This window comes from Gouania willdenowi, unplaced genomic scaffold (genome assembly GCF_900634775.1).
Source record: "Gouania willdenowi unplaced genomic scaffold, fGouWil2.1 scaffold_322_arrow_ctg1, whole genome shotgun sequence".
In the NCBI taxonomy this organism is placed as follows: Eukaryota; Metazoa; Chordata; class Actinopteri; order Blenniiformes; family Gobiesocidae; genus Gouania; species Gouania willdenowi.
Window position 1 is genome coordinate 156,903 of NW_021145083.1, and position 11,797 is coordinate 168,699.

General features: G+C 36.4%; 2 pseudogenes; both read left to right on the forward strand.

The window, feature by feature from the left end:
• The first annotated feature begins 1,536 nt into the window (after positions 1 to 1,536).
• On the forward strand, positions 1,537 to 3,258 carry LOC114459526 (ras GTPase-activating protein-binding protein 2 pseudogene; annotated as a pseudogene).
• Positions 3,259 to 4,184: 926 nt separating this feature from the next.
• Positions 4,185 to 11,797, forward strand: part of LOC114459528 (peptidyl-prolyl cis-trans isomerase FKBP8 pseudogene) — a 12,776-nt pseudogene continuing 5,163 nt past the window's right edge.

An 11,797-nucleotide genomic window follows, 5' to 3' on the forward strand; every position in this document is an offset into this window, starting at 1 on the left:
ATGTAAGATCTGAGTCAATCAGAACACCAAGGTTTTTGACTTGTCTTTAGCTTTTAAAGATCCAGACTCAGATAATTGCTGACAGCAGTCCTCTTTTCCTTGTTACCAAAGACAATCACCTCCGTCTTGTCATGGTTTAGTTGAAGGAAGTTTTCACTCATCCAGCAGTTTACTTTTTCTAAACAGTCACACAACACCTCAATGGGACCATAGTCATCTGGGTTCAGTGATAGATATAGTTGTGTGTCATCTGCATAGCTCTGATAATCAACCTTACAGTTCTGTAAAATGTGTCCTAAAGGAAGCATATAAAGGCTAAACAGAAGAGGTCCAAGAACAGATCCCTGAGGAACCCCACAGGACATTGGTAATCTGTCAGATTCAAAGTTTCCAATGCTTACAAAATAACTTTGCTCCTCCAAGTAGGACTTAAATCATTGCATTACTTTAACATTTAGTCCAACCCATGTTTACAATCTGTGCAACAAAATTGTATGATCTACAGTGTCAAATGCAGCAGATTAGATCCAACAGAATGAGAACAGATACTTTTCCTGAATCAGTGTTCAACCTTATGTCATTGATCACTTTGATCAGAGCAGTTTCTGTGTGTGATGAGAACCAAAACCTGACTGAAATTTATCAAATATTTTGTTGAATGTTGAGAATTGACTCAGTTGGTTGAAGACCACCTTCTCAATGATCTTGGCCATGAATGGAAGGTTCTGATTGGTCTATAGTTAGCCAGTATAGAGACATCCAGTGTTCTCTTTTTTAACAGAGGTTTAACAGCAGCTACTTTCAGGGATTTTGGTATGGTGCCTGATTGGAATGAGCAGTTAATTATCTGACACAAATCAGTGATAATTGACTTTACAACAGTTTTAAAGAAGTTTGAGGGTATTGTGTCAAGGCAACACATTGATGGATTCAGCTGCTGAACAGTTTCCTCTATTGTTTGTGGGTTCACTGTAATAAACTCTAACATTGTAGTTGACTCATCCCTCAGTGGTTGAAGCTGTTCAAGCGTAACTTTTAATTGTATGTTCTTGACTTTTGGTGAGGTTCCACACAGAGGTAACCCCACTGCTCATTTTTGGGGTATATATTTAGTAGCACCGGTATAATTATTCAATCAGAGTGCTTAGCACCAGGACAGCTTTTAATGGTGTCCCGGTTCAACTGGCATCCTGTTTAATTGAGGATTTACTTCCGACTACGTCACTGTGCTGATTGTGGCCGCTCAGCAACCTGTAAAATAATACTTGACTTCTCCCTCAATTATTTGAGCTCATTGTTTAATGTCTGTTAAATTATTATTAGTTTTTGACAACTGTTAGTGTGTGCAATTAAACATTTTCTTCATAGTAGCACATAACAGTACAAAGCTGTTTTTTGCTGAAAAACTGATGTTGACAGGTAGCCACGGTAACTCAGGATGAGTTAGAACAGCTTTGTTGACAGGTTGTCATGGTAACTCAAAAGATGATAGAGCTAAGTTCTAAAAGTCCCAGAGGTAGACATCAAAGCCTAACTGTGGAACTACGGTGCTGCGCTAGTTACTTGGACCATAGTAATTTGGACCCCCATCAGAAGCTTACAGCCTGTTGGTATGTAGGAACTGCTAAATCAGCCTGATAGCACTGGTAATAGGTGTTTGATAAGCGTGTTGTGATGATGCATTTATTCCGTTTTAGGTTTATGTACTGTGGTCTGTGGCCAATGAAGTTTAAAAAAAAATTACAAAGAAAAACATGAGTTATAACATTGTTTGCTGTCTGGCAAGCTTTTTCGGAGGGCTGGAATCAAAGATCCGAACACCTATGATGATTGTTTTATAGTTATAATGTATTTGATAGTACTTGTTTTAGACAATTTGATGATGTCTAATGTCCCCCCATTTTTTTTCTTTTACAGCACCTAATATTGTTTACCGAAGAAATGGTGATGGAGAAGCCAAGTCCCCTGGATGTAGGGCAGGAGTTTGTGAGGCAGTATTATACTGTCCTAAAGAAGGCTCCAGCTTCTTTGCACAGATTTTATGGGAGGAGATCATCCTTTGTTCATGGAGGACTTGATCCGAATGGAAAGCTGGCTGAAGCTGTGTATGAGCAAGAGGAAATCCGCAAGAAGATCAAGTCACTGCAGTTCAGTGAATGCTGCACAAAGATCTGGCACGTGGATGCCCATGGCACTCTGAGTGATGGAGTTGTTGTACAGGTGCTTGGAGAGCTGTCCAACAGTGGCCAACCAATGAGGAAGTTTATGCAGACGTTTGTGCTTGCTCTAGACGGTTCAAGTTCCAACACGTTCTATGTGCACCACAACATCTTCCGCTATGAGGATGAAGTATTCGGAGACTCTCATGCTGAGCATAAAGAAGAATCAGAGGAAGCTGTGGAAAAGGAGCCAAAGGAAAGGCAGCCATCCCCTGAGCCTCACCCTGACACTAATGGAGTAGAGGGGCCAATGGAAGAGCCAGCTCCAGAGCCAGAGCCTGAGCCAGACCCTAAAGCAGAGGAGATCAATTCTGAAAGAGAAAATAAAGTCCTGGAAGAAATTAAGGACAAAACACCATCACAAGTTCATGAGGAATCTCCAACAAATACTCAGGAGGCTTCCAAGACATCATCCTGGACCCTGGTGACCAGCAAAAATCACTCACAAAAAGAGAAGAGGAAAGCGTGCAGAGTCGCCCCCTCTGGTATCCCCCCTCATGTTGACAAAGCAACACCGCCTAGAGTTGAGATGCAAACGACACCCCTGCACCCCAAAGAACAGCGCACTCGTGACAGACTGAGCGTCCCTCCACGAGGCCCTAGACCTGGTGGCAGAGATGGTGAGCCTGGGGTTATAGACAACAGGCGTGTTGTTCGACACCCTGACAGTCACCAGCTGTTTGTTGGAAACCTTCCACAGGACATTGTTAAGCGCGAGCTCAAGGAATTCTTCATGACATATGGAAATGTTGTGAACCTGTGGATTAACACCAAGAGCGTTGGGGGAAAATTGCCCAACTTTGGATTCGTGGTGTTCGACAACTCTGATTCCGTTCAAAGAATCCTGGAGGCGCAGGTAGAAGGGCCCATAATGTTCCAAGATAAGGTGCGTCTCAAAGTGAAGGAGAGGAAGCCGAGGGCAGTCCGTGAACAAGAGACCCGTCCCCGTCGGGTGGACATGGCCCCTAAACTGAGCATGGGCTCTGGAAGAGGAGCTGGTGGTCAGGGAGAAGGTCGCTTCAGAACCCAGCGCCGCTGAGACGAGCATTGACAACAAAGTGGATGAAGTCTCATGTTCATCTTCAAGTGTTGTTGTTTAAAAAATAAAATATTCATGTAAAAAATTCTGATATACTGTATTTGTTTTTCTCTCATTACTTTGTAGTGTAACCTAGCTGGTCAACCAGTTGTTAATAAAAAAAATGAAAAACCCAGAAAAGCGCTATATAAAATTGATGTATAATAATAGAAATAATAATTTATTTTTCTCTTGTTTGGTGTTTGTTCTTTATTTGAAGTAAATATTGAGCGGATGTAACGCAAGCAATTTCTCGCTGAGATTATTAAAGTATTTCTGATTCTGAAATTACATTCTTGAAAACTAATGTATGTACTGTATACATAAAAAGGTCACTCTTTATTTGAAGTTTTATACATAAGGCTGACATTACGCTGTCATTAGCATAAATAAGGTGTCATTAAGCTGTCATTAAGTGTTGTTTACAAAATTATGATACATTATGACACTCATTTCAGTTCAGGGGCCAAATACACAACAGTTTAATCTTAAATGGGCCACAGATTTTATGCTGGAAAACGAGTAATTTTAACATTATTGAGCCCTAGTTTGCACTTCTACATATACAGTTCATAATTTTAAATTATGTAAGAAACGAACCATATCTAAGCTGATATCAGACCCAAAAGGATCTTCACTTTAAATACCCTAGATTTTGTGACCAATTTAATTAAGGGAAATACTATGTAAAAATTTGAGGAAAAGTTTGTAAGAATTTTGAGTTTTTCAACAGTTTCACTTTAAAAAATAACTGCAATCATGCGATATAAGCACCGGGAAAACTGTGAGCTTCTGCAAATATTGTTAAGATTGGTTTACACAATGATTCGTGTTTTCTCTCTCATTTTTACTTTCTCCTGCGGATTTGGCCCCGCCCCATGCGTTTGACACGTGTAGGTTAGGGTAACGAACGACACTTAATAACATCCTTCATGACACCTTATTAATGCTAATGATAGGTGTCATGTCATAAAAATAACAGCGTAATGTCAAACTTACGTATAAAACTTTTAAAGTGTTCCCCCAAAAAATAATGCAAAATATGACTTATGTGTGAGAGACAACAGCAGTTATTTCTTTGGCCATCATAACCCTGACTAAGGGTGTTTTGATCCAATATTGATGTCGGTCCCAAATCAGAAAAATGAAAGAAAGAAAGAAAAAGTTTCAGAATATATCAGCTTCCATATAAAATTCCTATTGTAATACATATTTTGTTCATTTATTTTTCAGGGTCCTCTACTATTATTATGTATTTAATACAATTGTAGAATATTCTGATGTTTAAGGTTAAAACGTATGTAACATTTTATGGAGATGGATTTGTGTTGTTATTATTCCATTACAAATAAATATTTTCAATCAAAGGAAAAAAGTGTTCAAATGCAAATATTTGGGTCTCATTTTTTTTTTTCATTTGAAAACTGTATTTCTTTGATTGAAAATGTTTATTTTTGATTGAAAAGGTTTTTTTTTCTCTTCTATTGAATATTAAATACACAAATCTACCTCCATATCTATTGGTTAAGAGATTTTATGAACTCACCTGTTCACTGGTGTTGTGGATTATCCTGCAGCTGCTCCCAGGTTTTTCTCCAGTGCTGTTGAGCGTAGGGGACCCCAATGTTGTAGTGATGGAGCCCCCTACGCTCTGTTTTCAGCAACGTAGGGGGATTTTCTGTTGTTTTTTCATTTTTTAATCAATACTATCGTAATAATTGTTGCACACTTGGACACAAAGGGACTTCCAGATGTTCACGGGTTTTTTAATCTGAATAATCCAGAAAGACATACATCAGCCTCACCATCTATTTAATACAGGCGATCTGGACGGATGCTCCAGTCTTTACCTGAGGACCCCTGCAGCCCTTTAGCTGCCCCTGATGCTGCCTGTGTGTATGTAATAACTGTCTATGTATATAAGCTCTGAGGAGAGCAGACAGTCTGTTCTCCTCAGAGTTTACAGACTGGAGAACACCACCATGTAGTAGTTTTCATTAAAATCCTACATGTCCCATGATTCTTAGCTCTTCTCTGTAGTCCTTGTTCTCCTGGGACGTGTTTTAAAGGTGTTTCTACTGTCGTAGCTGGTCTGTCAGTCTGTCCTCTAAGCTGGTGTTCATCTCTCCTCTGTTTCACCAGGAGGTGAAATACAGGTGTGTTACATTTAATGATGGTGGATACAATGCTGAGCAGTGTTTACTGTGACACCAACTACACAGAGACGTCCACACGCTCCTAAAATCTGAGTTTTACATTTATTTGGTGCTTCACTGGTGTCTGTCTGAGTATGTTTGAGCCTTAAACAGTGTAGCTTCAACCAGGACGTAGCATGTAGCGACACATGAAGCTGTTTGTCATGTTTATAACTCACAAAGGATCATTCTACATGTACACGCACGGATCTGATAATCAAAATTAATGCGTTAAAGTAACAGCCCTAGCGTAACACACACACACAGTTTTTTGTGCACACACAATGTGTGTGAGCCTAATCTGAGCCCATACTCACCTGTCCAGGAGCCGTTGGATGCTGTCGGATATGACCACCTGGCTTTGGCTGCAGCCATGGATCTGATCAACAAGAGATCCCAGCTGTAGCTGTGCACACGTCTGGATACCATCTACCACAACTTTCTGCTGGATCCACAACTCTCCCTCTTCTTTTACCAGAGAGCCAGAGGATTGGCTGCTGAGCTCAACGTCAGGAGCAGCAGCGCCCCCTAGAGCTCATCAACATCTGGACTGAGGAGACCCTGTACAAACCTGTACATCATCATCATCATCATGATGAAGATTTATAAAGTGAGGGTGTTCTAAGGGTTTTGTTTATTAAATTCATTTACTAAAACCATGATAAAGCTGTTATTAAGTCAGTGATTCTCAACATGTGGCTGTTTTACAACTTCCTTTGTCCCATTTTTATCCCTTTTCCAAAAAAAAATTTGACACTTTTTCTTGTTTTTTCAGATTTTAGCTTCTTTTGCCAAAAAATATCGCTTTGTCCTATTTTTGCTCCATTTTTCTAAGTTCTTTTTGACACTTTTATTCAATTTTTGTCTATTCTTTAACCATTGTTAACCACTTTTCATCCAAATAATCAACCTTTGGCAAAATAAATAGCACTTGTTTCCTTTTTTCCTACATTTTGCCTCTTTTTGTTCCACATTTTGCTCATTTAAGCTACCTGTAACCATATCATACCACCTGTTTCCTCTTTTTTGTCATTTTTTGCCACTCTTGGCTGTTTTTGGTCCATTTTAGTCACTTTTCACAATTTTCTTGCCACTATTTTGCCACTTTTGGACCATTTTTTACCACTTGTTATTCATTTTTCATCACTTTACTCATCACTGTTAACTCTTTGTTTACCTTTGTCAAATGGCTGGCTGTGATTGGCTGATCACCATTCAATCAATCTAACTGGATCAATACGTTCTCAACAATCAATTCCTCTGTAAAAAGTGAGGGAGATGATTTTTAGTTTTAATTAAAGTGGATGATGTAAAAAAGACAATTATTCTGAAATGTGTCGGTTTCTGAACCATTTTATTGTTGATGTAACAAAGATCTTAGAACTCTCACATTAATAAATAAATGACTTTGATCACCGTGCTTTCCTTTTGTTGTCATATTGGAATAGTTTTTGTAACGTTACACAACAGATGGATTCACTCAGAAAACAATATACAGATATATATATATATATATATATATATATATATATATATATATATATATATATATTTATACAGTATATATATAATCTGCTGTGCTAAAAATATTGACCCCCCAAAAGTATTAGTATTTATTACTAACACACAACTACAGAGATTACGCCGAACTAGAAAAAAAACAAAAATAATAATTTCCTGAAGATAATGTGACGATGAAACACATGCTGAACTCTGCATGAAGGAATGATTTTTTAACAGAAATAAGTTAAATATCTTTTAAAATGTTTGTTTAAACAGATTAAAATATATATTGTTCAGTGCATGTTTAATAGTTTTCTTACTTTATTAATATAGTTTAAGTGAAGGCACAACACGTTTTTTTTAAAGAAAACAAACTTTATTCACATTGTTCCATTATTACAAGGTTTCAAACAGATTTAAATTAAACTTTAGCCTCGAGGTGTGGAAATATATTAAAATGTGAATGACTATAAATAATAATAATAATAATAATAATAATAATAATATAATAATAATAATAATTATAATAATAATAATAATAATAATAATAATAATAATAATAATAATAATAATAATAATGGTAAAAAGTAATTAATTCAGGGTTTTAAAAAGTGAAAACCTAATTCAACATCTCTTCCTTTAAAAAAAAAAAAAACATCACTTCCGGTACGTTCTTAGCGTGCTAGCACCATAGCAACAGCATAAAGCATGATTAATGTTGCCAAAACAAACAAACTATGGATCCTATAGATAAACTGAATAGATATTATATAAGTTAAGGATACATTTCTCACTAGAAATGTCATCAAAACAAAGCTAAAGCCACAATCTCTCTTAATATTGCTGTTTACAAAGGGTTGACAGGTGGTCATGTGACCTGACGTGACGTGTAGGAACACATTCAAATGTGAAGGAATATAAATAAAAATATTGATTATAATGAAAAAACAACATCCAATCGCCCTGTGCATGGATATTTATCTGCTTTTGGTTTGACATTTTTTGGCCTCTATATAGGTTGTCATAGCAACCACAGAATGTACCGGAAAAAATACAGATAGTTTACATAAACCAAATGGATATTATGAAAGTTAAAGGTACATTTCTCAATGGAAATGTCATCAAAACAATTCTTAAGCCACAATCTGTCTTCAAATAAAGCAATTTGCCATTGTTTTTGATGAGTCAGCAGTGACGTGACCTGACTTCAGCCCACTGAATTTTGTGCAGTTAATACACGACAATACATCGTGCTGTTATTGCATGAAGACAACACTTTATTCATGCTCTAATAGCATGAAATAATAGATATACTGTTGTGGTGCTAATGCATGAACATCTGTGAGACTGGGTTGATTTAAAGCTGCAGGTTGTTCTGGCTGCACCAGGACACCAGTCGGTCTGTCTCCACCTGTAGGTGGACTCGTCTCCATCAGAGATGAGTCCATGATGGTCGTGTCATCCACAAACTTCAGGAGTTTGACCACCTGGTGAGAGGAGGAGCAGATGTTGGTGAACAGGGAGAAGATCAGAGGAGAAAGACCACAGCCCTGAGGAGATCCAGTGCTGATGGTCCAGGAAGCAGAGATGGTTTTTCCCAGCTTCACGTGCTGCTTCCTGTCAGACAGGAAGTCTGTGATCCACCTGCAGGTGGAGTAGTTATGATCATAAACAGACTATTTATTATTAATGTAGGTTTTGTTTCAGATTTATTTGAATAAAAAGTTATTTTCTCAATGTTGAGCTACTTTTTTCCTCCACCTGGTTTTACTGGATCCCAAGCTGATGATATTTGAACCAAAAACATCTGGACCAAACATGTAAATTTCAACTCACAGCATATGAAACGTAATCCTTGGTTACACATATTTAAATATACATTTCCATACAATACATCTGAACCAAATATTTCCAGTATCTGAATCAAAGGGAAAATCAGATCCTTGTGATCAGGTGCAAATGAGGAAAATCATCAAAGAAAGAAGGGTATTTTCTGTTGTTATGGTAACTGGCTTATTTCAGTTATATTTTATCAGAGAACAAAAGGTTTGAAATGTTTCCCTATCCTGACTCTCACAATGTGACGTCCAACTGCAGTGAAGGACCAGTTGAGAATCATTGTGCTAATGAATCTAACAGGAGATCAGACCTGTTCATAGAATATATGCTTTCTATTAGGGATGGGCTATATTATCAAATGTTATATTGGTTTTTCCACAGATATTGAAAAATTACTGTATGTGCTGTTGTTTAAGACAACATAATAAAAATGAAAATGAAAAATATATAAATAATATTAATTTTTCAAAACATAAAATAAATAAATAAACAAATAATTGAATAATTAATAGGAAAAAATATTCAAAAACAAACATGACTTTTTCCATTACTGAAGAAATTGGAAATTTAGTGTTGGACAATATCGGATATCAGCAAAAAGCTAATATTGAACTTTCTATAGAGTAGCACATTTTATAATAAATACAATGTTATTTAACAGAACAATCCACTCCTGTCCTCATATGTGTCCTTTAGCCATAACATAACATTATTGTAAGAATGGCCTCATGGGTAGCCTTAAAAAGTAGTCCAAGGTTCCAAAAATGCAGTCAAGTGTATTTATTTACAGTGAAAAAAAGTGCATCAGTATTTCTGTTTTCACAACATTTCATATGAAAAGTGTGTGTTCACATTGTTATGTCTAAGGTGGGCCCATAATAGAAATATAAGGTTTCATTAGCCAGGACAGAAATGAAGCTAATAGTGGTTGGTCAGTGACAATTCATATAAGCAAATAGTACGGTATAGTGGCTTCTTTGATGGAAATATTTGTATTGATTGATCATTTATTTTTCCTTCAAAAGTCAGTTTTAGTCAAGTTATTGACATTTTCTTAGAAGTATTAATTTTAGATCAAAGCTCCACAAATGGCATTACACAGTGAAGGATCTGATAAAAGCACTTTGGTGTTTGGTTTGCTCACAGGTTCCAGTCAGTTTTGATTTCTGGTTATTGTTCACTGGTATTAAATGTTGTAAGAATTGTGTTACAATAAATATCATTTTAGACAATGTTGATATTTTTGTTTTCTTTCCACATTAATAAACACATTTGGATAATGTTCTTAAACAACTGATTATTTTCATTTTTATTTATTGTACATTATATTAACTGTCATCAATGCCTTTAATTGTAAAACATATTTTCCCTTTGGTCTGTATTTTCATCATAAGTTTGGTCTTAAATTTTCTTAAGGTGGTATTAAAAAGTCATAAATATATATTCTTATATTCTTCTTACCTGTAGTCACCCTGTATTTATCATCATCATGCTTGTAACCTATGTGAATAGATGCTTGTAAAATAAAAATGTACACATTGGTTTTTTTTTTTTACATTTAAACTTTTATTAAACATCAATTTCAGATGCACTTCTGGCAAACAAACATATTCATATTAATAATTCATATTTTTGAATATTAATTCTCATTTGTTCCTCTACAAAATGCATCTTGTAACTGTAGAGGATGATGACATCATTTGTCACACATACATAGCAGAGAACAGAGAGTGACAGTGAGGAGGTCATAAACTGATTCATATTTTCACCCTCATGGACCACATGGTCAGAATGCTCTGCCAGATGTGCTCCAGTGTTTAAGTCGTGTCGTTACTACAGTTCTTCAATCACTTTCTAGCATAGATGGCCACAGACAGAGCGATGCCACCAATGGCTACTGCAGTGGCACCAAGCAGCCACTTCCAGCTCAAACCCCCTTGCTCCCTCTTGCAGGTGGCCAGATCAATCTTCTCAGTGGGGGGCAGCAGCTTCAGGCCTGGAGTATCAGTAGCTTCCAGGAGCGTAATTTCAAACTCAGCTGCTGACTGAACCTGGAAGAGCGCCTTCTCTCTCATTTCCATGAGTCTCACCGCCACATCCAGTACCTGATTCACTTGCCCATCTCCCAAAGTAAAAGACAACTCCTCCTCGCTGACCAGCTTCTTAAACTCCTTTTTCATCAGACGTGTTATTAGATGAATCTTCACAATCTGTCCAAGATGTGGCCTTCCTCCTCCAGCCTGCAGCACCTTTTTCATTATCTCACCATTTTTAAACATATCTAACCACTCATCAGCAGGTGGTTGGGGTTCAGTTTCTCTCCTCATGGACTGACCCATGACAATCACTGCTTTGGTAAACAACCTGAAACACAAGAAAACATATTATAAGTAGATTACCATTATTATCAGTTATAAGTGTAATCATGTAATTGATAATTAATTACAAAGATGGTATAATTATAATTGTAATTGTAATTTTAAAAATCTGTTGCTGTCGTAATCTCATTAAATTCTAGTTGAGTTTAGATAATTTACTTTGTAATTGTAATTGCCTTTAAAATTCTATAAAAAAGTCAATTATTTAATGCTAAACTGGTGAACATGTTCTACACATATGTAGTTAAAATATTATTAAAATGTTTATATCAAGCTTTCCCACATTTTACCATTTTTAAAAGTGTATTTTTACAGCTGACTTAGACCCGTTATCATATGAGATGCTAACAGAAAGCTAACACAAGAGAAAGGTTAACTTTTATTAGGTTATCTATTTCAGGCTCAGTATTTCTGATTCATTGTAAAGTAAATGATAACGTACTGTAAGTGTAATTGAATTTTTGAGGCAAAAAAAATAAAATAATTGTGATTCAATTGTAATTGGAAAAAATGTTGGTCACTGTAATCATAATGTACTTTGATAGATTGTCCTCTGTGTCAAAAGATGGTATGAGATTTACCGTT